General features: G+C 36.9%; 1 protein-coding gene across 4 annotated transcripts in view; it reads left to right on the top strand.

Moving 5' to 3' along the window:
* LOC120634183 (glycerol-3-phosphate acyltransferase 1, mitochondrial) overlaps positions 1-24,316 on the top strand; it is an 88,059-nt gene that overhangs the window by 4,005 nt on the left and 59,738 nt on the right. The window contains exon 1 of one of the 4 annotated variants that reach the window (XM_039904618.1): positions 19,129-19,254. The exons of 1 other annotated variant lie outside the window; for it this stretch is intronic. The gene's annotated coding sequence lies outside the window, so the exon portion shown is untranslated. Of the gene's footprint in view, positions 1-19,128; positions 19,277-19,372; positions 19,691-24,316 lie in introns of those variants that run through there. 2 more of the 4 variants (XM_039904619.1, XM_039904620.1) reach the window with 2 other exon arrangements.

The raw sequence follows: 24,316 nt of genomic DNA, 5'->3' as shown, positions 1-24,316 counted from the left end.
TGATAACCAAATCGCGTCTATTTAAGGAAATGTCTGGTAATCAACCGACTGCTAAAATATGTAGAGATCCCAGTGCGTTTTTTTTATTTATATTATATATATCGTAGGTACACCGATTTCTCCACCGTTAAATGGCCGGTTATCGTAATTATCTTTGGTAAAAAACGAGAGAAAAAAAATACAACGTGTAACCGAATTACGTAATAATATTGATGGATGCATAAATATATTTTATAAGAAATCAAAATAATCCTATTTATTTTTCCATACAAAACCTATTGAAGATAAAATACCGACACGCGCATAGCACCTACGTTACGTTACGCGTAACTTACAAATGATTTTAATTTTGCCTGTGATGCTGTATCTGATATCTTTCAGTAAAAGCTATGGCAGTGGTTTACGCAAAAACTATTAGATTTTCAGTTCCACAGATAAGTCTGAGAGACTGTACATAATGTTCCTCTAAAGCCTGAAAAGTATTATTTCGGTTTTCATTTACACGTTGTATATCGTTACTGCCTCTTTACTACTTTCAATAACAAACCGAAGAATAAGCACAATTCTCAAAAACTAATTGCAAATACGCAAGCAACTTTTTCTTGATTCATCATCATTCATTATCAACATGTCAACCAATGGACGTCCACTGTCTTTTGTAGGGAGTTCCGAAACCTTGTGGGAGGGTCATTCCAGAAACTTGGGACCCCAACGTACATCGGTTGTACGAGCCCTGTGCCAGCCCATGGCCACTTAAGCTCGTTTTGGTTCTTTTACGCATCTCCTTATTCCTTATTTGATAACTTCACTCCAAGGGTAACTCTCTTCAACGCCCACTTAGTAACCCGAAGCCCTACGTTTTCTTGCTTACTCCATCGTTTTAAATATTTTACAGATGTGCTGCAAAATTTAATTTCAACATATGTTAAATATATTAATATGTATATATGTATTTATTTATTCTTTAAAATAATTGTTTTATAAATATAACCTAAAATAAACTATTTAAAACTAAATAAAATCTAAAACGTCCTCGAAACCACCGCGGCGAGGCACAGTTCCTAAGATGCTGGCAGCATTGCCCCTTTGGATGGCCAAACTAATTCGTTGGCCAAGGTAACTGCCCGCTCTAGGATCACCGGAAGACTCGATAACCCTTTTCGATAATTCTTTGAAAAGGGCTCTTGCCTCCCGACCCCACAGTCCCAAAGTCTCTACTCCAAAAGGCACAAAAATGAATCTGCTATCCAGGTTTTCATATAATAGCATATTTTTAATTTAATAGCACATTTAACTGCCAGAATATTTTAAAATAAAAAAAACTTAAAAGAAAAAGTAATTTTTTATCCGGTACGCTAAGGTCGTCGTTACCTACTGGTTAGAAACAGTAGCATTGATTGTTAAATGTCAGTACCCTTTACTAGTCCTTTTCCTTTCGGGTTGGTGATCGTAGTAGTATCGGACGACGCTGCAGCCCGTTCTTCGAAAGAGGAGGGGTGGTGACAAGTATTCTGATTTGCCGTCACCGCACGCCACATATATAGATATACATGTAAGTCGAAACTCATTTTGGCGTCGCTACATAAATAAATCTATTTCTGTTCATTTTATAATTACATATAATGTTCTATGATACATATTATATATACGAACGTATCACGCGAATAGCTTCATGAAACCACTTTTGTTTACATTGGTGCGCGTGCACTTAAAACGAACCCTCTAAGAACCCGTTGCACCTATAAAGTCTAAAATACCGTTCCGGTTTCTCCCTTGCCACATTATTTTTTTATTTTATTTTATTTTATTTATTGTTTAAAATAAATGTAACAAATATTTTCCAACATAATTATCCATTCCCTTAGAAACTATGCGTTTATGGTGGGGATGGCGGGTTCGCAAGTATATATCTTTAAAAATATTCAACTACTTAATCTAAATGTAAATGTAACTTAATATTAATGTAAATCATTTAGACAATCTTAATCGAACAGTGGCATTTTTTTTGAGCTATCAGCTAAAAAATGTCTTTTACATTTCCTTAAAAATGTCTTTTACATTTTTTATAGGGTTTTTTTTAAATACCACTATCATTTAGTCCTTGCACTTAATCTTACCTGGTGGAAAATGAACATGCAGTCTAATATGACAGCTCGATAGATTATTTATGATTTTTTTATCTTTTAATATATGAACTTAACAGATTGCCCATGGCCTATGAACAGTAAACACTTCGTTTGTGTCAACAACTCATCGATCAATTACACCGGCAACCTCGCCCGTCGGACTCGAATACCACAATGCTGCTTGGCGGCAGATGTGAGCATAGCGCTAGAATTTCCCCAGACTAGCTTTGTCACAAAAAACTGTGCTACTAAAGCTTTAAGCGTGATAATAAAAAAAAAAATCAACCAGTCCTTTGATAAGATGATACGTTGTTATTCAAGTGGCGAATAGATAGGTAGGCAACAAAATAATATTTGCGCACTATTATAATCTGCGGGCAAAGTACTTATGTCTAATACCTTTCTTAATTACATTATTATCTGAAAATGTTACCGAGTAATGCCCGTATTTAAACTTGGTGATTGATTTTATTATGATTGGTATCTATATAAATAAATGGAATCGGGAAGTCCATCTGTGATTTCGGAATAGGTGTATTTTTTTCTACGCCTTTGATGTTGCGAGATAGACAGCGTAACGTGATGGTGCTATACACTATGTAGTACTCTAAGTAAGTGCTATACATTGCACTTACACGAAAGGTTCCCATTCACGGACTTTCCTTCCCAGCGATCAAATTCAAATGCAAAAATTCTTCGATCATGTAGGCCTTTTACGGGAACTTATGAAGCTTTCGTACAAATATCGCACCCTGGTTTAAGAAGAGCTCACAACAAACTTTGCAATTTTTTTATATCGTTCCTGTAATACTTAATATTATGAGCAATTTTTTTTTTGCGGTTTTCCTTCAAGTTTTCCTTTTACGGTTTCGAAATCTAATCTGTTAACTTGTTTCACAGCTACTTGAGCACAATATGTTAAGGTAGTTGAAGAGTGATAGAAACTTGATGTTTTCTTCTATGCTGCTAGTGACAAAAGGAGTGCCTGCTCTTTGCCATCTATAGTGCAGATATAACCTCACATGTTTTTCGGTTGCACCAAGATTGCATATTAGCCCAGACATTAATCAGGCAATTCTCTTAAATGTGAGCTCGAGACGCAATTTTCCTTTTATTTCCTCTTGTTTGGAATAGTGTTAATAGTCGAGCCAGAGTATCGGAAACTTAATTGACCATGGGATGGGGTTCTGGGTCGTGGCGTTTAGACGCACCACGGCACACAACTGCTGCATGATGAATGGTGAATCTGAGCTGTATGATAAATATATAAACTTAAATCACGCGAATCCCTCTGTGAGAAGTTTAAAGAAATAGGCATACTTACTGTAGCTTCACAATATATTTATAATAATATAGTATTTGTAAGACAACATATTAGTCTTTATAAACAATAAGTGGACATAAACAGTCGACTTACAAGAAATTGTCATAAATTCGTGTCACTGCATATCGTCTGCGAAAGGTACAGAAGTCATTTGTGCGATTGAGTATACAATTTTATTTTATAATATGATTCCTAAGGTGATTTTGGACCTAGCAATGCATAAGTTTAAAGAATATGTTAAAACACATTTATTACAGCGAGGTAACTATACAATTGATGAATTTGTTAATGACAAGGTTGCTTGGAAGCATCCGGCTCCGCTTTCATCTCTCACAATATAGAAAAATGAATGTTAAAATATAAATTGCTGATGTTATGTTGAAAAAGAGCAACTGCTAAGTTTCTTGCCGGCTTCTCGGTAGAATCTGCCTTCCAAACCGGTGGTAGAGTCACTACGAACAGACAGACTTGACGTTTTAAAAGTGCTTATATTAGGCCTACTTGAAATAAATGAATTTTGAAATTTGAACTGTTTGAATTTTGCATTCCGTGGTAGTTTCATATCTCCCGCTTTCGTAACATAACCAAAAAACAATGTCTGCATTTAAAACTAATATATAGCGAGTCAGAGTAAACCATTTCGTTTCGTTTTCGTCGAAAAAGTTGGTATTTGTTGTAGTCAATAAAGCTAATTATTATTTGTATGATAATTATTATTCTGTCAAAAAATATAGAATTCCCTTCAATTAACTAACAATTTCGTGTAGCGATAGATTGATTTCACGTCAGATTGCATTAGGAATTAGGATCAACTTTACACCCAAAAAAAAATTTATTTCTTGTTTTTAGTTGAGGTCGCTTTTTGAATATTTTATAGTGTTGTAAAACAGAAAATGCGCAGTAAAAGTCGCAAAGCAATAGTTAGTGTGGATTGTATATGACACTAAGTAAGTACACTGTCATACGTGTCATTTGAAGGTCGCTTTATATCAGTCAAGATCAGTAAACCACAAATAAGATTTATAAATATCGATATTATTGGATACCTACAGGTTATCCATACTAATATTATAAATGCTGAAGTTTGTCTGTTTTTCTGTTAGGTAGTTTATTGGTGTAAGATTCTGTAAATAGACTGTCATACTTGTCATTTAATGGTCGCTTTATAAACGATACAAAATATCCCGAATAATGTACCTGTCCATTGTCAGGATACAAGATATATCCTATATTTCGACGACATCGCTTCAGCCGTTAAACCTCCCTGGTGCGGCGCAGCGATGAGAGCTGTGGTTTTGAGTTGGAGAATCCTGATTCGATCCCCGACGAGTGCAATTTGGGAATATATTGTTACTGAAATAAATCTGGTCTGGTCTGATGGAAGTCTCAGCATCAGTCTTCGGCAGCATCCAACCGACAAATACGTGACGCTAAGCGATTCAGCGTTCCGCTACAAAACCGATTATGGTTAAGTAACCCTCACTTACCAACAATTGAGATTGCAGTCAAGGAATAACTAATAAAAAAAACCGTGCATAGATAACAAATAAACAAAAAACAGACAGACAAACAGACTCACTTCCGCATTTATAATATTAGTATGGAATATGGATAATCTTTAGAATGAAAATATATATATATTTTTTTCTGTTACAGAACAGCTACATCTCTTTCCGGTCGCATTTCAACTATGCAAAATAATAAATTAATTTTGCTAATCAGTCTTTCTCTTTATTAGTTATTGATGCTACCAGTTCGTATTAAGCGTTCGAGCCAACAAGCCTTTTCATTCTTCCACAACTTATTTCTATAAACGTCAAAGAAGAATATAGTCATATTAGGTTAGTAGACATATTGTGTGTGTGTGTGTGTGTGTGTGTGTGTGTGTGTGTGTGTGTGTGTGTGTTGTGTGTGTGCCTCTAGCAAAGCCGCCCTGTGCTCATCAACCTGAGGCGTAGGTTAAACCTTATGTATAAACCTGTAATAACACCGGCAACGACGCCCTTCAGACCGGAACACAGCATTGGCGTGGCGGTATTCTTAGGACGAGCTCTGTCCCAAATAGCAATATCCAGGCGGACAACAGCAATTTTTTGATAAAAGCGAACTAACTATTAAATAGTAAAATAAATATTAATATCTATTAATTATATATTTTTTATACAATATGGAATAATGTACTTAATAATATAACAGGTATTTAGGAATTTTGTAAGTCAAATAACAAGTACACGCGTGCATGGAATTTGTTAATTCTATTGTTTGTGCGTACATTATGCAATGTTTACGTACTGAACCAATTTAGCCGAGATTTTTTAACGCTGGTTACATAAAGAGGAATGTTTTAAGTATAACTGTTTTGGCTGTTTGTATATATGGCATATGGCATATGGCAGTGGTTTACTCAAAAACTATTAGTGTTTTGGTTTCACAGATAAGTCACAGATACAGTAAATAATGTACCTCTAAAGCCTGTGAAGTAATATTTCGATTTTCATTCAAACGTTGTATATTTAACATTTTTTGTACAAACTACTACAAACATAAGTTGATACGTTGCAGTCAGTGGCGTGCATAGAGGGTATGCACAGGGTATGTAGATGATATAAAACGGACCAAATCTCCAGTACGAGTTATAAAAAACTTAAGAGTAGGCTATGTAAGTTTTTTAAAAAGCCTACCCTCAAGTATTTATAACTCATACTGGAGATTTTCTTCATTCTTCATTATATATCATCTGCATACCCTGTGCATACCCTCTTTGCACGCCACCGACTGCAAGGTACGTGCTTAGAGGTACATTATTTACTGTTCTGTGACTTATCTGTGAAACCGAAACACTAATAGTTTTTGAGTAAACCACTGCCATAGTTTTTACTAAATGAAATCAGATACGGCCGTAACGTTACATGCAAATTAAAATCATGTAACTCCTGTCACTTTATTAAGGTACGCGCCGCGTAACCTAGTACGTGTCGGTCTTATATCTTCAATAAAATTGTTATAAGTAAAAACTTACGAGTGTTTTGAATTAGTTTGTATGAGACAAAATATGCTTCATTTGATTCAATATTTTTATGGTGATTCCTATGCATGCAGACTTATGCATCCTACAACAGTATTTCGTAATTCGGTGACACGATGTCATACTGCTAGCTGTTGGCCACTATCTTCGTCCGTGTTTATTACGGGGAATAATTCCGTGGGAACCGTTTATTTTCCTGCGATATATATAGCCTATGTTAGTCCCCGTCCTTTTAACTAAGGTTATGCCAAAATTACTCAGCGGGCTATGATAGGAGTATCTCTACGTGATCAAATGAGGAGATCCGTAGGAGAACTAGAGTTAACGACATAGCTCAGCTAGTTGCGAAGCTGAAGTGGCAATGGGCAGGGCACATAGCTCGGAGAACCGATAAGGGGTCTTAAGGTGCTGGAATGGCGACCCCGCATCGGTAAACGCAGCGTAGGTCGGCCCCCAACGCGGTGGACAGATGACATCAGGCGAGTTGCTGGGAGCCGCTGGAGGCAAGCGGCCCAGGACCGATTATTGTGGAACTCCCTACAAAAGACCTATGTCTAGCAGTAGACGTGCATTAGTTGAAATAAAGATGATGATGCCAAAATTCAAGTTGAGTTGGTTGTTTGGGCGTATAGTATTTAAATCGGGCAATAAAAATGGCTTAAATAATTACAGGCCTATTACAGTCTTACCAGCACTTAGTAAGATCTTTGAAAAAATTATACTTAATAAACTATAGAATCATTTCAATGTTAAAAAAATATTTATTGATGTAGGCCTACCACACGCGCTTATGAAGCGTTCATGCATATATGATTCCATTATTGTGATACATAAATCCAGGAGGGTCAGAAACGCGCCCGGGTCTAAGAAGAGCCCACAACAAACTTAGGCACGTTTTTTGTTATCACCAACTCGCAGTCCATTAATGTTTATTTATGAAGTTAGAGCAATACATACTGAATGGTGGCGCTGCGGTGAGCGCTGTGAATTTAAGTAGGTGGTCCCGGGCACGATTCCCGGCAGCGGAATTTGGGAATTTATAATTTCTGAATTTTCTCTGGTCTGTTCTAGTGAGAGGCTTTGGCCTTGGCTGGTTACCACTCTACCGACAAAGACGTGCCACTACGAGATAAAGTGTTCTGGTGCGATGTCGCGTATACACCGATTAGGGGTATGACTACCATACTCCCTAACAGGTTAGCCCTAACAGGGTACCACCAGGTGAGATTGCAGTGCCTTCACTGCACTGCTAACTTGTCGTGGAATAAAAAAATAAGTATCATCTAACTCCGTTACTAGCTGGCAATGTTTACTAATACGAGCGAAGTTCGAACCTACGACATCTGTATAAGTGATCTTTAATTAATTATAGAACTGATAGGTCAATTAATCTATTGCTAGTTGGTGCTGAAGTTGCCCACTTTGCACCATCCAGTGTCAGAGTGTATCGCAAACGTTGACGCAGTTTCCTAAGATTTGTTGTGGAAGGATACTGAGGTTTATCTCGCTTAGGTCTTTGTGACGTCACACGACCTCTACGGTCCAGTTACTGTGACCGATATAGCTTTATTTACATGTAAACTTTGCGGGAACTGTGTAGATGATTTAAGAGAACTTAATCATGCACAGTCTATTAATATCCTTTTTAGATTTCCTCCAGGTTTCGTTTGTATAAATTACAAATTATATTAAAAAAAATTATAGCCCGCGTTAATGCTCGCCGGATGTAATGGCCGTACTCTGACAAAAATTAACAACAAATATTGTGAAGTCAATTCAAGTGAAGTCAAAAAAATCAGTTTAGTGTAGAGTATAAGGATTGAAGAAATTATTAATTACACCATTCAGATTCTCCTGCTTTTCGCGGCGTAAGTATAGCAAATTAAGCTTTATTTTCATAATGTTCCAAGTTTTCGTTTGCCTCCCCCAGGCTGCCATTGAAATTCTTCTTGGACACTGGATGTTCGGCGTAAAGCGTGACCTATCTAGTTCCATTTTCTACGGCATACTATTTGGTCAAGGATAGCTAAGCGAGTATTCTATATCTCGGCCATAGTCTTATCCGCCACGGTAACTATTTGAAAACACCAACGAGTAAACAGACCAAGATCTGCGTAGATTACTGTCAAGCATCCTATTAGCATATCCGCCGGAAGCCTTCATGTGCACACTGCAAAGGGCATTTATCCATTTTATTGCACGCGAACTATAGCTAAAGATTAGATATAGATTTAGCACTCTCGTACGATATAATCACTATGTTATGACACATTGTTTTTTTCGACTAGTAGATCTCACAGCCACATTTTGACTAGGGTGTAGTGTCGATCCTTTCACTTTCGAGTTCAAAACCGAGAGGCCGGTCCCCAATTAAATGGGCTGACCAGTTCAAAAATTCAAACTCTTGCCGGTTCTAGCAATTCGCCAAAATGGCCTCCAATAGAAGCCGATTGAGACAATTTACCCACTCGAAGCTAAAAGATCTTACCAGGTCCACGAACTTCAGTAATAAAGGAACTACCATAGATTTGAGAAAGTAAGGCCTTTTTGAGTTAGGAGCTTAGCTCTACATGAGATCTGAGAGAGAACTTTTTTATAGTGCGAGTCATATGGTCTCGTTTTGGCGATATTTTACATGAAAATGTTTCTTATACGATTATAATAATTTAGTTGAGAGCCTTCGGGCGTGGCCAGTTACCACCCTACCAACAAAGAAGTGACGCCAAGCGATAAAGCATTCCAGTAAGATCATCGTCATATCATCTCATTACCAGCCCACTACAGGGCACGGGTTACTTCCCACAATGAGAAGGGGTTAAGGCCGTAGTTCACCATGCTGCCCAGTTCGGATTGGTGAACTTCACACACAGAACATTATGGAGAACTCTCAGGTATGCGGGTTTCCTCACGATGTTTTCCTTCACCGTTGAAGCAGTATAACTGTCATACCCCTAAGTAGATACTGACTATAATCGTCACTTGAAATTGCAACCAAAGGCTAATTTGTAATTGATTTAATAAAAACAAAAAAGACTTTTAAAAATCCCTCCAAATACCTATTGTCCATCGGCAACATGGCAGGTAAACTTATACTCTTGATGCTTATATATGTATAACTAATTTTTTACTTAACAATACATAATTACTAGGGTATTTTTTGTGTATAATATGATCATGCAACACGAACAATGAACATGTTATTTGCGGTAGAGAAAAACAGTAATTTTAATAACCAAATACCAATCAAGTGCGAGTCTGACTCGGGCATAGAGGGTTCCGTAGGTGCTAGAAATATTTGATAAAAAATAAATTTTGATTTAAATACTAAGAATATTTCTTGTAATAAAGCTTCGCTGTACGTTAAGGCATTTACTAATGAACGTGTTTGAATTGTTGATTAGTTATAAAATGTTTTCTCTCTACCTAGTAATTTTTGATTCGAAAAGAGACAACACATTGCGTAAGAAAAAACTCATTGAATTTATGATTATTTTTTTTTTCATTTTAATGACTTTTAAATGAATTAATATTGACTCGTATCTCGGAAACGAATCTTAAGTTTGGGGTGAAAAATTATAAACGTTTTCGATTTTAAGTTTATGTAAACGGGAATGGATCTTTTCTGAAAAAAAAAGATTTTACTTAAAAACTACTTAAAACTACTTACATATTTTTGGCCAATTCAAATTCAAACCCAGAAATTGTTTATACATGTAGGCCTATAAGAGGCACTTAAGAAACGTGCATACATGTAAAGAGCCTTTTGCGACAAATTAGCGTAGCGACAAAAATATTACATGGTACAAAGTTTTATTAAAATTTTTATTAAACCGTCTTTTGAAAAAATTCTGATTTGTAGGGTATGCTAATTCGGCGGTAAATGCTCGATATGTTACCATTACTGTAATAGTGATAGCTACATTAGTAAAGTAAGCGGTGCCCCAAACGAAAAGTAATTTTTTACATTCACGTCAACAAAACACTTTATTTACAACTATAGCAGCTTGATTTCTAGAAAATATTTTTAATATAGATTTCACAGCCGGGGTGCTACCAAGTTCTGAGTGTGGCTTCCCACACATCATAGGCGTTGTTTTTCTCAAAAGTAATCTGTAATTTCTTTCCTCGCGGTAAGTTAATCCACGATAATTACATGTTGCCGCAAAAACCACCTAGCATCCCATCTTAGGCAATATACGAGTTAACGCCGGATACACATTATAGTGACGTTTTATCTCAGGCGCCGCGCTGCTTAAACTCCAACTGAAACAAACGGAAATAACTAAAAACGTATTTTACAATGCGCAACTTAAGCGATAAAATGATTTATTAATTCAATATTAAAATTTCGATTCTCCCTACTTTTGCAAAAAATGTGGTAGTTCGAAAAAATTATAAAACTTTAAGTGATGATGTAGTCTTAAGATGTTAGTGGGTTAACCTGTTAGGGAGCATGATCGTCAGACCCCTAATAGGTTTATACGCGACATCGCACTGGAACACTAAATCGCTAAGCGGCACGTCTTTGTCGGTAGGACGGTAATAAGCAACGGCCAAGCCTCCTACCAGACCAAACCAGAGAAAATTCATCAACTGCCTATACTGCACTGCTGGACTCACCACGCTGGGCCACGGTATGGTGATCGCAGTAGATGGTAGTAGTAGCACAGAGGACGCTGCTGCCCGTTCTTCTATACATTCCCTGAGTCGCCTCGTATGACACCGGAGAAAGAGGATCCCGATGACAACTGTATTCTACTTTGCCATCATGCTTTTTTTCGTGACGAATCCCTAAAAACGTTTTGTGAACATTGAGACCACAAACTCCAACCTTTTTTTTTTGGAAGTTCACAGACACGTAAGTCCGAATGGTCGATTAGTAATCTTGTGGTTATAACAATAGGTAATTATGGTTCATCGTCACCATTATCAACCCATTGCAAGGCACGGGTTTCCTCTCATAATTTCAAGGGGTAAGGCCCTAGTCCACCACGCTTGCCACTTTCAGGTATCTGGACTTTAAAAACGTTATGGAGGACTTCAAGGCATGCAGGTTTCCTCACAATGGTTTCCTACACCGACAAAGCACGTGATATTTCATCATTATCATCATCATCATATCAATCCGCCCCGCCAAAATGAGAAGGGTGTAAGGTCGTAGTCCACCACGCTAGCCCAGTGCAGATTGGTGGACTCCACACGCCTTTGAGAACATTATAGAATTCTCAGGTATGCACGTTTCCTCACCATGTTTTCCTTCACCGGAGAAGCAAGTGATATTTTAGTACTAAAAAAAAACTACTCGCGTAATATTTAATTGCTCAAACTCATATAACTCTGGAAAATTAGAGGTGCGTGCCGGGTTTGGAACTTATCACCATAATCATATCAAGCAGAAGAAGAAGAATCATATCAACCGATACACGTCCACTGCATGTCTTTTGTAGGAAGTGCCAAATTCCACGTCCAAGGTTTGTGCCACTCCATTTGACGCGCTTGATTTCATTGGGGGTCGACCAACAATGCGCTTACCATTGCATGGTCGACATTTCAGTAGCTTGGGGCCCCAACGTCCATCCGTTCTTCGACCTATGTGCCCCGCCCTTTGCCACGTCAGCTTTGTGACTCTTGCTTTGCGGCTCTCTAAGTGACTGGTCCGAACGCGGTCCAGTCACTTAGGGAGCAAGGGAATGTAATTCATACTAAACTTACCGATTTTATGAATACATAATGGTTATTTAGCTGAATTTCGCATTTCAGGCAACAGTTGAATAGTGAGTGAATACATTAACGAATACACTGTTATTTTTTTTTTTAATATTATACTCTACGATAATACACACATTGCCATCTAGCCCCAAAGTAAGCATAGCTTGTTTTATTGGTACCTACTAGGATAGCTGATGAATATTTTTATAAAAATACTGGCTGTTGCCCGCGACTTCGTCTGCGTTTGTTTTTGTTTTTAAAGTATTCAGTATCGCTAAGCCTTAAATGAGTATAGTTGTATATACATATAACATGTGACTGTTAATTAATTATAGACAAATAATTTGCAATAAAATAAAATTGTGACTTTACTTAAAGATCTAAGCTATCCTATCTCTTAAGTTGGACCAGACTGCTCACGGTGTGCCAATTTAATTTAAAATCGGTCAGTAGTTTAGGAGTCCATCGCGGACTAACATCGTGACAGGAGATTTATATATATTAAGATATATATTATATAACATGTGACTGTCAATTAATTATAGACAAATAATTTGCAATAAAATAAGGTTGCGACTATAATTAAAGATCTAAGCTATCCTATCTCTTAAGTTGGACCAGACTGCTCACGGTGTGCCAATTTAATTTAAAATCGGTTAAGTAGTTTAGGAGCCCATCGCGGACAAACATTGTGACAGGAGATTTATATATATTGAGATAATACACATAAATACTTATAATACACATATAAACACTCAGACACTGAAGAAAAAAAAAAGGTGTTCATCACACAAACATTTTCCAGTTGTGAGAATCGAACCCATGGACTAGGACTCAGAAAGCAGGTTCGCTGCCCCCTGCGCCAGTCGGCCGTCATAAGTTTTTTAAGTCCATCCGACCTCATCTAATGATGTTCTAATATGGAAACGTGAATAACTTGATGATTTAGTAATCAAAATGAAGAGATCCGTACTGTACACCACAGAAAAAATAGACTAAGTTAGACAGGGTGTTCAATTTATATTGTGATCCCTTCCAGGCAACCAAAGGCGTTAATAATAGAAGAGGAATAGTGTTGGCCAATCAGGAAGCATTTATTACACACTGGCTGTTGCGCGCGTTCTTGGTCCGCGTTTATTATAGTTATTTGCAGATCCTGTGGGAACCGATTGTTATTCTCCGTCGTTTCAACTAACTCAAAAATCAAGCTGATTGGCTTTTTACTTAGAGCGTGAAGGAGGTAAGCAAACAAAATATATATTTATATGTCTGAAAAGGTATGGGGTACCGCTGATGTGAATCCGGCTTTAAACTCGGTCTCATAATAATTACTTACGAGCTGTTATTTCGAGCCATTTTGCAAGGATAATTTCATTCGCGGCTCGAGTGTTTGAAATTATAACTGTCCCGTTTTTTTCCCGGGACAGATAATATAAACCGATCATATAAATAAAATTCAACTGCTGGACTAGGTTTTTTATAGAGTTCAAAAATCTACGGTGCTGGGCTTTTTGTTTCCAGCGACTCATTTGATTTCGTCTAACCACATCGTTGGGGGTCGTCCAACGCTGCGTTGGGGACCCTATTGTCTATCGGTTATACGAGCTATATGTCACTTTAACTTCGCTACTCGTTAAGCTATGTTGATAACTCCACTTCTACGGATCTCCTCATTTCTGATTGAAGTATTAATCGAGTTATGCACGTTTCCATATTAGAACATCATCAGATGAGGTCGTGTCGACTTAAAAAACTTATCATCAATAAAAAAGCGTCTCAAACATATAATTTACAAGCACCTGCCTTGAATAGTTCTCTGCAGGTGCATTAATGCGTGTACATATATTCAGTTACTAGTTGTCCCTCGCTACTTCGTCCGCGTATAAGTCTTAAAAGATAAACATTGGCTGACGCGGACTTTTTATTAGAACTTTTAAAGCGGAACAACTTTGTGATACATGATTTTATTGAAACTTTAACCGATTATGCAGCGCACGTAGCGGAAGCTCTGAAAAGTGAAAACCCCCGATTTCCGAGCTCTTCAGCTGTATATATTAGAATAAGATTTGATAAAACAAACACGAGAACTTAGCATCGATGAAGAATATCCTTTAAACTGTAACGTGCTATTGGAACAAACTCTGAGATTTTGAAGAGGAAATATTGTAGCGTACCTGTCCTTGGACGATTGCAGTTTTAAACTGATCTAATTTTCGGGACCCATCTAACTCAATTTTGTGATTGTCATTACGTTAGTTAAACTAGCTCATGACGATTAGTGATGAAAGGTAAAGAAATATAGTTCATGTGACTAACAATGATAAAAAATCTTGACACGCAATCGAACACATTACCACACTGTTTTCGAACGATTGCAGTTTTTGTTTATTTGATCCTATTCTAATTTTCGGGGCTCGTTTAAGTAATTTTTTTGATTGTCATTAGGTCAGTTAACCTCAGTAGCTTCATTGTTCTAACAAGGTCAACATTTATTGTTCTAAAAGTTAATTCAAAGTAATCCGGGTAATTGAATTAAACGTACCCATTACGATAACCATTAAAACAATACGTTCTACCTACATAACACAAAGAACATGAAACGTCGCTTTGCAGAACAATGTGATAATTGTTAGGAATTTTCTTTCTGTTTATTTACATTTTTGATAACGTTATCACTTCATACGTTACTCTAAATACACTACCTACTTATGTGGTAAATATAGAGAATACAGATATTGTTTTTTTTATTGAGCCTTGGAGCCTTGAGTGCAAACTCACCTGGAAAATTATGATGCAGTCTTAGACGGTAATCTGCTAGGGGTATGGCAGTTATATCGTATGACATCGTACCGGACGCTAGATCTCTTGTCAGCACGTCTTTGTCGGTTCTTCATAATGTTCTCGAAGGCCTGTGAAGTGTACCCTTGTCCAGCGTAGCCTAAACCCTTCTAATTCTGTTGATGTCTGTATCAAGTCTCAGTTATACTTATTATGGTTACAAGCATAGTCTAAAACAGCATGCTAAGCAACATGTTATAATAATAATAATACATCTTTATTTCGGAAACTTGTCCATAACAACTAAAAACAATCTTATTCTTTCCTAAAAATTTCTTATAGTCTAACTGAGCCCCCCCTATAGCGCGTGTGCACACCATCCTAGCACCCCCAGAGAGAGCTGTCCAGCCGGCATGCCAGTGTACAAAGGAGGGTGTTTGTGCTACTCACGAGCCTGCTCAGAAATCATCTACCCGCGAATCCGCAAACATCTCTGACGCGCTGCAGTCGTGGCTTCTTCAACATCGCCCTCAGCACATTGTTGTACTGAACTCGCATATATAGTTGTATCGCACTCGCATGTATAACTGTTTGTATAAAACAGCCTGTTATTCTTAACTGTTATAATGCTGTTTTGCTCAACAAAGGTTCTTCATCTTTCTAACTAAGTATATAACATCATCCTCAGCCCTTTAACCTCGCACTTCTGGGAACATACCTCCTCTCGTGAACATAAGGGAGGGTTTCAGAGCATATACCAACCACAGTGCCCGCGAACAGGTAAAGGCCAAGTAAGGTTGCTTTTGAAGGTAACTTGGAAATTCTCAGTTATTTTCTAGTTGATAGTAAGTTTATTCAGCTGAACCAAATGAACTTTTTCTATTCCCTGTTGCCATGCTTTGGCAAATGGACTCGTTACTTTTATCCCTTGTCAGGCGATATAATCAGGGGATATCATTTTTGTCTCTTGCCTAACTTAGCTGATAATTCTGGTGTATCTCTTGTTAAATATAATGTTGACATAATCCCATATTTAAAGAAACATATTATCCCAAGTAGGTTTCTTAGGATCCCTTAAAACCAGGTCATGTGAATTAAAATTTAGAAGCTTCTTCAGTTTACTAAAACAAAGATACGTAGTGTATTGCGTAGTGGCTATTTTTAAACGCAAACCTAAACATGCAAAAAATTTAAACGGATTCACAAACGCTCTGAGTAAGGATGTTAAATAAAATACAATGCTAAATAAATTAATGGTTTTAGTGTTTTGGTGAGACCAATGGGAAACGCGAAGTCAATGACTTTGTTTATCAAGGCATGCCGATTGGTGACGGTACATCAGAATACAGTTGTCACCACATCTTCCCTCCGGTGTCTCGTAAGACGACTAAGGAAATCGTCCTTGGTGCTTCTACTACCACCTTCTGCGATCTGACTTGATGCAATTTAAAAAATAGCTTTATTACATTTTTTATTGCAAAAAAGCCTGCCTATTTCAAATGTGCCTAATAGTTTAAATGTTTAACTTAATAATATTAATTAACGTAACAATTTATTCATCTATGTTTTATTTTTTTGACATCAATTAATTGGGCGTATGTAACCTATTGCGTAACATTGTATTCTAAATTACGTGCAAAATACTGTAATAAGCGGTGATAACCCAGTGAAACAATACACTGTAATAAGTCTAAGCGGTGATAGCCCAGTGAAGCGGTAATATAGCCCAGTGGGAAGGAGTTCGACTTCACTTTCGGGGGGGCCGAGTTCGAATCCCAGTAGTCCAACACCAACTTTTCTAAGTTATGTGCGTTTTAAGTAATTAAATTATTACTTGCTTCAACGGTGAAGAAAAACATTGTGAGGAAACCTGCATGCCTCAGAGTAGTACACAATGGCCAGCGTGGTGGACTACCGTTACCCCTTCTCATTGTGGAAGGAGACCCGTGCCCTGTAGTGAGCCGAAGATGAGTTGCTATGATGATGATGGCACTGTACCCTAAACCAATATGTAACACCTTATTAATGTATGTGTATTTTGCAATAAATGATTATTATTTTTATATTATCACCAATCCGCATGCCGAGCGTAGTGATAATGGGCAAACCCCACCGTTGGGAGACGCCTTTAGTCCAGCTGTGGACTGTTATAGGCTTCGATGACAAAAGGTTGTGACAATTTATAGATGTACAGATTTTTGTTACTCTTTCACGCTACATTACTCAACGGATTTGACGGGAATTTGGAATGGAGATTTCCCATACCCAGAATTACCACATTTTCATGGTTACTACAAGTTAGTCCTTGACTCCAATCTCACCTGGTGGTGGTAGTAATGATGCAGTCTAAGATGTAGCGGGCTAACCTGTTATGGGGAATGGCAGTAACATTAAACCAATATCCCTCATCGGTGCCTTCGCTACATTGTACAGGAACGCTAAATCACTTTGCGGTGACTTAGCCCTTTTTTTCGGTAGAGTGGTAAGTTGCTAGCTACGCACCTCCAACAAGATAAGACCAGAGATAATTCTTAAATTTACCGTGCCATTGGTCGAACCCAGGACCTCGCACTTATACGACCACAGCGCTCACCAATGCGCCAGGTATGTCGTTAAAAATGGACCACTTGGCTCCTATTATTTATCTTATCTTATCTTATATCTTTAAACGAGCAATTCTTGTATATATATAATTGGTATCTCGGAATCGGCTCCAACGATTTTCATAAAATTTAGAGTACAGGGGGTTTCGGGGGCGATAAATCGATCTAGCTACGATTCATTTTTAGAAAATGTCATTTTATTTGTGTTTTCCGGTAATAACCGATTTGGTTGGTACGCCACTACAGTAAAGAAAATAAAGATCGAAAAGAGAGAAACAAAACAAGGACCGGAGTAGAATACAAAAGGCGGCCTTATCGCTCCTATGCGGTTTAGAGAGATGTAACGAAAATTATCTAGTGACAATAACTTGCACCTCTGCAGGCACGGTTTTAAACATTGTCAATTTCGAAACTCATTGATGGTACTGGAACTTTCTTGACTAAAAAACAATACCTAACAATTTTTTAGCCTGACTTGGGAATCGAATCCAGTCACTCTGGATTCGTAGCTTAATATGCCACTAGACCAGCGAGGCACTAAGACTGCCTAATATACAATAATTATAAAAACTTGTATGCTTGTTTAGTATTTGAATGCTTATTTGATTTATTGCACATACAGGAAACAAAAAACTATTACTACTATTTTATCTAGATACCTTTAAAACTTACAGCTGTCACCATGTACACTAGAAATTAAAAAAAAGAGTACAGCTCAAAACAAATTTCACGCATTAGAAGCTGTCGCTTAAGGCCAGTTTAAAGAAAAACTGAAGTATTTAAACACACAAAAATAGAAGTCGCACAAACAAAACGAAAATAAAATACTTTCCTAGGAGACCCTTTGTCACTGAAATTTTATAATATCTATATTACTCGTCTAAAATCTGTGTTACTTCAAACTACTGGATCAAAATAATTAACCTATAATTAAACCAACTCAGTCATAATACTTTTAATACACGCTGACGACATTATACTTTTTGAGGAAAACACCAATGACCATGAATGAATGAGAAACGATGATTCGTTCTCTAAACAAACATACCGTGAAAGTCAGAAAATCGTCACGGTTGATTTGTTATAAATTACCATCCAAGAGATATACATAGAGCATGAGAGTTTAGAAATGCAACTATCGCTATTCAATAAAACATATATGACATCTATAGAATAATAGAATAAAAGAATATATAGAATTTCCCTTAAAAGCTGTGATAAGAACAGTGGACTAATGTAAAATAAAACAAGAATTTAAAGAATACAGAAGAAAACGCCAACCCAATATTTGAGGAATAACTGAATAAACTTGGGCATCGATGGCGTCTAATTTCTGCCGACTGCGCCAGGTTATAGTAAACATTACTTTTTGCTTGTGACCTACGCATGCGCAGGCGCACCACCGTGAAAAAAGAACACCGGCTGATGGCGTGCTATGGCATTTCGACCGCCACCGACTCATCACTCACTCAGTTATACCTCGACCGTGCGCGTGGGCAGACGTGGCACGTGCGCGCGATACAGATCGGTTGACGTCGCGCTGTTACATAAAATTAACATTGCTCGTTTTTACTGTTTCATAACAATAATTAATTGTGCATTTCTAAACCATTCCAAACTATTATAATTACTGCTTACTGTATCGAATAAAAGTGAAAAGTCATTTCGTTTGCAGTTGATTTACATAAGGTAAATGCCGTCAAAATTAAAAGTAAATATAACAAAAATCATCGAAATACAAAGTGAAATTCCGGACATAACCTATCATTGCAATAATATAAGTAATACGTCACACAATTCGCCTACCGATTTCTCTTTCCATTCACGCGATCGCCGGAATTTGATACAAACGTTGGAAAATTGGATACATATCTTGTGCGCCTTAAACTTCGACGATGTTATAAATTTTGCAAAAATTTCGTCACTCCATTACGCTGTGAGATTTTGGTTCGTTCCTGCGTATACATGACAGTTAGTCGCGGTCCGATTAGTCCGATTTGTAATTCATGAAGTTACCGAGTTCTGGTCGGTCTCATCGCCTAACTGTATTGTACGCCCAATGAACTGCGAATGTTTTCATTACATTTATTGTTCTTGATTTTAATCACGAGCTAATACTTAAAAGGTAAGTTTAAGAAGGTCACGTGTCCGCTTCGTCCAACGAAAAAATTTTACGCCGTGCGCGCTCGTAGTGAATCGAAATAGTCCAATACATCTGTTTACATTATTGTATTAGCAGATTCACGTGCGATTTACCGGCTATCATGTTGGTTGTAAACAATTCACCATCTAAATCTAGCCGATATTTTCGCTATACCAAGTATGTACATAATTATGATGTAGCCAAATTTATTTTATTTTATTTGAATGATCATTCAGTCTTTTATATAACTTCTTTTGATAATTGGTATTACTTTGTTCATGAGTTCTTTAAATGCAGCACTGTTATCACAATTTGATGACTCAAAAGGCTTTGCCCTTTGTAGTCTTCTCACTTACTCGGTTACGTCGAGAACTTCGGGAATTGCCTCAATGTTGATTCAGTAGTGAAGCTAATTTTTGTGGGCTTCAGCGAATTTCGTAATTACTTTGTCGACGTATTCAATTGCCAGGTCCCGATGAATATCTTATGAAAACATATTGTTTTTTTGAGTAGCTCTATTTTACTTACTACTACTTTAGGTTCCACCTTTCCTGATTAGACCTTTTAAACTACCTAGAATGTTTCTTGTGTTTAATTATCCAAAGTATTTAGTAATTTTCACAACATTATTGCTCAGGAGTTGTAAACTTTTGTACCACAGTTTGACACATACTTTCACTTAATACTTTTATTATTGATATCAGATGTTATGTTTTTTTTTTTATTTTCTATCTACGCTTTAGTATGCTTATTATGGCATTCCTACCGTACTTTGTAGATGTTATGTTAATAACTGGGCGTTAATGTGCCTTCTGATGCATATAGGGTAAAGTTAATGCCCTAATTCAGTACTGGTGGTCTTTGTCCATCTTATAATTACTAAGTTATACTTACAGGTTCGCTCAGACGTCAAATCCCCATTTTCCTAAGATTTAGATGCATTGAGCACACATATATGTATATTAAAGTCTGGAAGAGCGCAAAGGCTACTTTTTATACCAGAAAGATATATAGATATAGATTTGTTTTGGTTTATTTCGGAGCAAGAGATTGACTTGATTTTTCGCCATTTCGCTAGTTCAGGGTTCAGAGAATAACATGGGCATACACATCGTTATTTCAAAATAAATATTGTTTGTATTTATTTCCATTAATAAAATATTCATTGGCACTTTCACTGTTTTAATTATCGAGATATTCAGTATTATTGTTGTTATGCTTCGTTATAATTGCTTTCTTTTTGATTTTTATTATATATCTTCTGCTCTTCTTCTTAACGCTTTTAAGTTAAGGAAACATGTGGCTTTTAAACCATTGTCACAAGATTTATGTTATGTTAGGATAACTAAACAAGTATTTATTATAGAACTTGAAATAATGTTGTTCAATTTATTTATTGCAACGGTGCCGTGTGGTTACGGCAGAGTCACTACCCGCGGAGCCGTAGGAGGAGATTAAGGGGATATAACGGAGATAAGGCAGAACTTCTCTGTGCTGCTATTACCATCTTCCTTCACTCGTCTGCCCAGCGTGGTAATTTTCCCTTACCATTGGGATGTTTATTGGTCCAATAAACACCACTCTTCGGTTGAAGGGGGTAAAGGTGAAATCCCCTTTTAATCGCAAATTCAGATAGTCTCCGCATGTATCACTCTGGACACTTTCGTAGAACTGCTTATTCACATAAAACTCATTGGACCTCGCTGGTCTCCCTACGGTTACTAACTGTTCCATGCCGTAATTCCTTCGGAAGCTGTATATTTCAGTATAAATACGTTGTATGTTGTTTCGGGGTCAAAACGGCCTTACCTATTTATTTTTATAAATAATCTTGTCTTTCAGTTAAACTACAAATTCAATCAGTGAAAACTTAAGGCCCGAGTCAATAGATGGCGCTGTATTTAAGTATTTTACTCTTATAATACGGTCTGAATTCGAGGCGCTAAAGCGCTTGCGCTGACTTTGTCCGCTTACGACTTTTGATAAGTCGATAAGATTATCTTGTATAAACTAAAAATCAAAGTGACTTGGTACTTGGTATTACAGAGACACAAACAAACAAAAACTCTGCAGCTTTATTATTGTTCTTGTACTTTGATTATGAACGCTCTTGCCAGCTCTTCTCGGTAGAATCCGGTTTTTTTTTGCTTTCCGGTTCTGATGGTAGTGTCACTACAAACAAATATAGTTGACGTCTCAAAAGTGCTAAAGAAGGCCTGCTTGAAATAAATGTTTTTTTTTGTTAAATGTAAAGTTATATATATAGATAGCATTGATTTCTATCTAACAATCTATAACTCCGTAGTATATTTATCATACTCAACCAAACAGTTCCTAATAATAAATAATTGATGAGGTGTAATTTTATGTATTCCGTCTTTTACAGTGAAACGTGCTATTTATTTATTGTCATATTTTCCTGAATCGATTCTTTTTCCATTTTTCCTGGGTATTTGATTTTAGCGGTGAAGGCCCGAGGGGTCTAGTTTGATCCCCGGTGCACCTCTAACTTTGATTAGTTTATTACAAGTGTTTTGAGCAATTAAATAAATAAATAAATATACTACCTCAATACACACATCGCCATCTAGCCCCAAAGTAAGCATAGCTTGTGTTATGGGTACTAAGATGACTGCTGAATAATAAACATAAATACTTATAATATAATAGATAAACACCCAGACACTCAAAAACATTCATGTTCGTCACACAAACATTTTCCAGTTGTGGGAATCACAACACACTTGGCCTCGGCTCAGAAAGTAGGGTCGCTGCACACTGCGCCAATCTGCCGTCAAAATTACACTTGCTTGACTTTGTAGGCACCGAGGACAAATCTCTGCGGTTTTTTCGGTACTTTTACATTAAACATTTAAATGTAATTGTTTTATTTGATTAAAAAAAAAAAACTTATCAGTTAAGGATTAGGATAACATCGTTAAGAAAGTTGCATGCCTGAGAGTTCTCCAAAATGGCGTGTGAAGCTCCATAATGGCGTGTGAAGCATGCCAATTCTCACTTGGCCAGCGTAGTTGACTACGGTCTCAGCCCTTCTTATTTTTAGAGGAGACCCGTGTCCTGTTATGTGCCTGTAATGAGTTGATAATAAGGGTGAATTTCGAGTAGTCAGACATAATTGTAACAGCAGAGTTGTGGTCTAGTAACTTTTTTTTTGAAGAGAACTATAGTGTTCGTGCTGCTGTCAACACATCTATTAACTAAATTCAATAAGCAATCCTGTAGTTATATATATATGTATTACACATATAATATAAATTTATATATTAGTGTTTCCTCATTATGCAAGGTCATTTGAATAGGAAAGGACTAGGATAACCACCCAAAGAGTTATTAATTCATGTATATGTATGCCGCGTGGTTAAAGTATATAGGAATACCATCAGTTGCGTGCATAGAGGGTATGCATAGGGTATGCAGATCATATAAAATTATGAAAATCTCCAGTACGAGTTCTAAAAAACTTAAGGATAGGCATTGTAAGAGTTATATATTCCTTAAGTATTTTATGACTCGTAATGGAGATTTTCTTCATTTTATATCATCTGCATACTCTGTGCATACCCTGTATGCAGGCCACTGACGCCACTGCTTGTTGATATATGTTTACGTATGTTCGAGTTTCCTTGCGACTGTCTCAAAATGAATTTATTTATTTAAATATTTCGTTCACGTTGGCCAAACTGTTGTAATTTTTGCACGCTTATTCATAGCCGAGGTATGGTTCGATATTACATCATGGCGTACGGGTACCTGATACCTGTTGTATAGGTACATAAACGTGACTCTAATGTTACTAAGTGGGTTAATAACCAAACATTTGATAACTATAACTATATTTTTGCCAGATATTTTATTAAATTAATTAGGATTTAACAAATACCCTTATAATTATTAATTAGTTAACAGATAGATTTCAAGAAACAGTTAAAATTATATTTGATTAACAACCAATGTTCATGACATTGAGTTGGCGGGTATTTCGATATAAATACGACTGCATTATCGGTACACTCCAGTAACGACGATACACAGACACTCACGGTACGACACTCAACGATGCAAAGACCTGTTAAAGGTCTAATATCTACACAATATGTTACTAGTGCTGCGATCTTTCGTGCATTGTCGGTAGACATGTTTGTTTGTTTTTTGTATAGTTTAGAAATAAAACATTTAGTCAGTGTCACTCATCAATGCATTAGGTTGTTTTATTTTAGGTTACGGGCCCCGGTGTCTTAGTCGTTTATCATAAGTTTCTTCGTTATTATCGTCAGACTAATAACGTCCCACTGCTGGGGAAATGCCCGTTTCACTAGCGAGGAAGAAGGCAATGCCTGTTTAATAAAAGTCACAGTAAATTACTACGTTCTTGATAGAGGTCCCCAGAAAGCTCACCCCGTTTTTAAAATTCAGAATAATTATTAAACTCCTGTTATGTTAATGAAACTCGTGTTGGACTACTTTATTATCAAAATACCCACAACACCTCCCCCATTAATATGTAGTTATTAAAGAGTAATTTCATATGTACATCATCTTCCCTCAAACAAATATTAGGCTTCATTCATTAATTAGGCTTCACACCAA

This window comes from Pararge aegeria, chromosome 23, assembly GCF_905163445.1.
Source record: "Pararge aegeria chromosome 23, ilParAegt1.1, whole genome shotgun sequence".
Lineage (NCBI taxonomy): Eukaryota > Metazoa > Arthropoda > Insecta > Lepidoptera > Nymphalidae > Pararge > Pararge aegeria.
Note: the sequence above shows the minus strand (reverse complement) of the source record. Positions and strands in the feature narration are given on the sequence as shown.